Genomic DNA, 6,000 nt, shown 5'->3' on the forward strand with positions numbered 1-6,000 from the left:
TGAAAAAATATGAGTGTGTGTAGCAAAATGCTCTCTCACATGCTCTCTCTTCCTCTAGGAATTGGATCCAGCCTCTCCTTTTCACTTAAAAAGATCAAAGGTTAAAAATGGGCCATCCAAACCCAAATTCCTTTCTTCCATCTCTAGAAGGATAGATTCTACCATCAACGCAATAAATTCGACACAAAAGGACACAAAACTCCTACAAATTAGCCTCTAAAAGAAACATGTACAAGAGAAAAAGATAGATGTCATAATCTATGAGTAAGGTTCGTATGGACTAAAAATAAAAAGAGTAATATTATTTAGTATATTGGTACGAGATTGCTATACAACTAGGATGACGTGGCAGTAAAAGTTAGACTTTAGATCAACAATGTGTTTATAAAAAGAAAAATAAATAGCTTATTTTCATTGCTAGGTCATCATAGTTGTATGGTAGTCGTATACTCGTATAAGAGTCTACTAAATAACATTTTCTCAAAATAAAATGAAGAGTGTTTATTCACGATTATTTATAACTAGAACTCGGTGAATACACATTTGCATAAATTTAATAAAGATTATTTGTTATAATTTAAGCAACATTATTTTGTATTCTAATTTAAGAATACATTGGTTATTGTGGTTTGGAGAGGAAGATAGTAGTGAATGTTGAGTTGTAAAATGTTTTTTTTAGTAGTACTATACCAACAACTTTTTTAATTTAATATATAGGTTTTCACTTTCGACAATTATTGTTTTTAACTTTTTAATATTTTTTTTATTTAGAATATATTTATAATTTAAAGTAGTTGTGTGATCCAGCAAATACAATTAGCACGTGTGCCAAAGATATATGGAACAGTTGGCACTTGACGATCTGAAGGATGAAAACAACAAATTAAAGGCTACTTTCATTACATAGCATCTCCAACACCTTAATTAAAATACTAATATTAATTATATTTAGCTATTATTATTATTATTATTATTTTTTAGCTCCAACATAATAATTTGCCATTTAGATAGAATAGTTACATTGAATAGCAATTTGGAGCTATTTACTAGGGGTGGGTAGATTAACCGATTCCCGATTACCGACTTTAACTGAACCGATATTAACCGTAACCGATACTTATCAGTCGGTAATCGGTTAAAAATTTTATACCGATAAGCTTATCGGTCGGTTAAAATTTTTTTATAAGTTAACCGTTATGACCGATAAGTTATTTTAATTTTTAATTTTTTAAAATTTTATATTTATTATTAAAAGTTAAATCCAAAACGACGTCGAATTTCCTTCCAATGAAGAATTTCAATTTTGCCATTTTGAATCAGATAAAGCTTGATTTTTTGGTTGACATATTTTGTTCATTGGAACGAAATGGGCTTCCAGAAGCTAGAACAGTAGAACTGATTTTGCATTTATACTCATGGAGCAATCTCAGATGATGCTCCCAGTAAGAGAGAGAGTTTATTATATTAATATAAACTAAAAAAAATAAAATAAAGCCTAATAAAAAGCCCACAAAACTCAATCTAGCAATTCTCAAATTAATTTTTGGCCCAATTAGCAATCAGTAAAAAAGCCCAATAAAAAGCCCACAAAAGCCCAAATCGGTTTAACCGACCGATTAACCGACCGGTTAACCGATTACCGATTTGACTGATAATTTTCGGTTAAGACTTCTTATCGGTCGGTAATCGGTTAAGATTTGGTTAACCGATAGCTTATCGGTTAACCGACCGATAAGTCCATTAACCGGTCTTAACCGACCGATACCCAGTCCTACTATTTACTGTAGCACACTAAATGAATAAAATATTGTTTATTTTTATTTTTATTTATTATTTTTTTATTTCACATCTTTTCACCAAAAAAATTTTATTTCTTTTGAACAACTCTGTACATCTGTTACGTTTCTCTCTCAAACACAAAATTTATTCACACAAAATTCATCTCTCTCGCTCACAAAATTTCTTCACATAGTTGGATGAAAAAATTTATTTCATGGAAACAAATCAATTGCAGTTGGATGAAAAAAATTTATTGCATGTAAACACACGGATGAAAACAAATCAATTGCAGTTGGATGAAAAAAATTTATTTATATTCTTAATTTAATCAAATTTATATACGTGTTTATTTTTCCCTTTAATTAAGTGTTGGAAATAATATAATAAAAAAAAGAATGAAAAATAATATTTTGAAGCAAGTAGAGAATAAAATAAAAAAATTTATTGAAGTGTGTGGTAAAAAAAATAGTTAAAGTAAATAATTATACTTTTTCACTAGGTTGCTGGAGATGCGTATATAATTCCACCAACTTATTAGATAAACATAAAAATACGGAGTAGGACGTAAATTAACGGATCGAACAAGGATGAGAACAACAAAAGGATAACATCATCAGACTAATTATGTTGCATGCAGCATTGAAGCTTCTCATGATCATCACTTGTCCTTTTGAGAGATTTCAATCTGTAATCCGTTTGGGAACACCAAACCAGGGTTTCGAATCATTTGCCCTCCACCAATTACTTTCCACCTGATATATATTAGAATATTAATTAAATAATTAAAAAAAAATTATATTTTCTCCCATGAACTATCACGCGATGATTATTTTTCTCATTAACTACCAACTTTACATTATGACCCCATCAAATTACCTTTTTGTTACCAAAACTCTCATTTCGTAAGTCAAGACAGTTAAGTCGAACGGTCAACCATACTGTTCACGACACTGTTTACGACATTGTCCATGACACTATTTATGGAGTAGGTACCGTTTACGACACTGTTCACAAGGTTAATAGCTCGACTTAACGACCTTGACTGACGAAATGAGAGGTTTTGGTAACAAAATTGTAGTTTGATGGGGTCGTAATGTAAAGTTAATAATTAATTGAGGGAAACGGTTATCGCGTGGTAGTTCATAGGAAAAAATGATAATTTCCCTAAATAATTAAATTAACCATTTTTTATTAGTTAAATTTTTGAGGAAATAAAAAGCAGGATGATTTTCTTCTGGTGTTCGTATATATATATATATATACCTGTGCTGTGTGACCAAGTAATGGGATAAAGATGGCCATTTGAAGCTTTGCAAAGTCGGCTCCTACACAAAGTCTCACACCACCACCAAACCCCATGAAAGATTTAGACCCTGCATGCAATTCTTTTCCCTGATTTCCAATTCCGTTTTTGAAAAAAAGAAAGAGAAAAAGAAAAAAGACAAATAAAAATAAAAGGGTCAGTACAAAAAATGATATAAATAACCTGTTTCGATGAATATAAGTTAAATGAAAAATTAATTACCTCCCATCGCCATAAGTTAAATGTGAGGGGGTCAGCATACACATCTGGGTTTAAGTGAAGAACCGATGGAATAATCATGACCATCCAGCCAGCTGGAATTGTATATCCGGCCTGCAAAAAGGACCACTCACTAATCAACCTTTAAGTGGCGATTAAATTCCCAATATCAATTAACTATATGTTAAAGAAAATCCATCTTCCTAAAGAATTTAATTATCCACTTATGACTAGCTATGGTGTTTGGTTAAAGTAAGTAACACAAATCTATATGAGTAATTTGATTTAGTAAACTGTTATATGACTGCCATATAACTTGATATAACAACTATTAGATCAACATTGGTAAAAAAAAAAAAAAAAAAAAAAAAAACTCTTCCATTAATCAAAGGGGTTAAAATTAACAGTCAACGGTTATGTGCAAGTCATGTGTCATTTTAAAAAAAAATTCTTCCACTTTTACCCTCATTTTAAATTGTTTTCTTGTGTTGGATTAGAGTTTAGGAGAGTATAAGTGTCATTTTCTCGGTATGAAGTGAGGGCAAAAGTGGAAGAAGAAATTTTAAAATGAAACATGACTTGCACATCACTATTGACCGTCAATTTTAGCCACTTTGACTAACAGAATGAGCTTTTTGTCATAAGATGATAATTTGATGGGATCAGATATCATAGTTGATAATTCATAAGGAGAAAGTGCTAAAGTGCTGTAATTTATTGGAGCAAAAGGTAATTACCCCGTGATTTTATTACAAATTTCCGTTGGTTCTGCTAGCACGTGTGGATGTCTTGATTTTAAATATTTTATTATAATGAGATGTGATGGTAATTAAATTAAATTTATTATCATATTTATCCACTTCAATTTTTTTAATATTATCAATTGAATAAGGACAAAATATAATCTTTAAAACTTTAATTTATGAACATAAGTCAATGACCAAACATATTCGGCTTTTTATTTTATATTTCATTGCATTATATTTTATTTCACTCTCCTCCTTCTCCTCCTCACTTCCACCCAAACCAAAAACGCAAGCTGCCAGAAAGACAGATAAGGCCAAACTTATCCGGCTCCCCACTTTCCCATCCCGAACAGATGCTCTTAAGTTTTGGATTGTAAGGATTTGGCTTCCATGGCAGAGTTTGAGAGAGTGACTCTCAAATGCTCTCTCACAGGCACCCTCTTCCTCTATCCCACATTCCATTGTTGTCCCAGATTTTCATGCCAAGTGGGATTCAAATTCCCAGATTTTCATGCCAAATGAAATCCACCGAACAACTAGCAACATTACAATTACAAAACCTTCGATCCTAGTTGTTTATTTAAGTATAGCAGATCTCCTGTTTTTTCTAACTACAACATGGAAGCTGAATCCACTAAACATAGCTAATAGCCCTTTTGTTTGTTATTGGTTTCTCTCTCCTTTTGGCATTGTACACATCATTCTTTTAATTATCTTCAAAGCATATATATATATTTTGTAAATTCATTATTATGCATGCATTTGTGAGATTTATGTCATATATTGAGAAAATATAAAGAATAAGAATAGTTAATATATTTAAATGGACTAAGCCCATTAACTTAGGCTTTTGAACTAGAAATGATATCTTACTATGTATATTAATTTATTCTTGTTTGACTCCCTTGTATTTATTCTCTCTAAGTGGATCCTACAAATTCAATAATCGATTCACCCATTTACGATAAGAAGATAGGGTAGGCGGTTAGCGGTTTTAAGGGTAGGAAAAAACGATTAATAACCGGTAACTGTTTACCCTTATATGTGTATATATATATATATATACAAAACGACGCCGTTTTGGCCGTGTATGACTGTATGTATGTAAAATATAATGTAGTATGTGATGTTTTGGGCAAAGCATTATTCAAAAACATTGCTTGGCCCAAAAAAAGTATGTTCTTTTCATCTTTTTGAAAACACTTTGGCCAAAAACGTTTAAAATAAGCTCAATAAATAGGCACAGTGATGGCTAAAAACACATAAAAAGCTCAAAAACTCATAAAAAAAGTAGTTATAAAACCACCGATTGCTGATTTGAATAACCGCTAACCATTTAGGCGCTTGGGGTTATAGCCAATAACCGCTAACCGTAACCGCTTGTGCAGCTCTAACAAAATGTATGTAAGAGCACTCCTAGCAGTCTCATCAAAACCATTTTTTTGGTTATTTTGGTAAGACAATTTAATAAAAGTGATGTAAATCTTCACTTTTCTAGCTCATCATTTTAACTAAAATAAAATTGTGAGTGAACAATACTTACTGCAGATAGTGATAGTGAGCATTCTTAGCGATCTTAGCAAATTTTAATCATCAAAATACCCAAAAGTAACCCTTTTTTTTTTTTTTAAACCACCCACTTTTTTAAAGCACACTTTAATATAGTAATTAATTGCTGTAATTTTAAACTTGTAGCCTTGTAGCCTGCTGTAACCTGTAGGTGAGTTAATTGAAATTCTAGTAAAATATATGGGTCGGATATGGATTTTGGGACAGTACTCTCCACGAATAATGCTAACAGAGCGCCACGTAGTCATGTACTCATTGCTGTAATGCACTCCCTGGTGAGAAAATCGAACAAAAAGTAAAAGCGCGCAATTCCGTTGTGCTTCATTTCAATACGTATAAATACCATTGTACACCTTTTGGGTCCCAGAGAATACTTTTCTAATT

Source organism: Corylus avellana, chromosome ca7 (genome assembly GCF_901000735.1).
Source record: "Corylus avellana chromosome ca7, CavTom2PMs-1.0".
NCBI classification, from domain to species: Eukaryota; Viridiplantae; Streptophyta; class Magnoliopsida; order Fagales; family Betulaceae; genus Corylus; species Corylus avellana.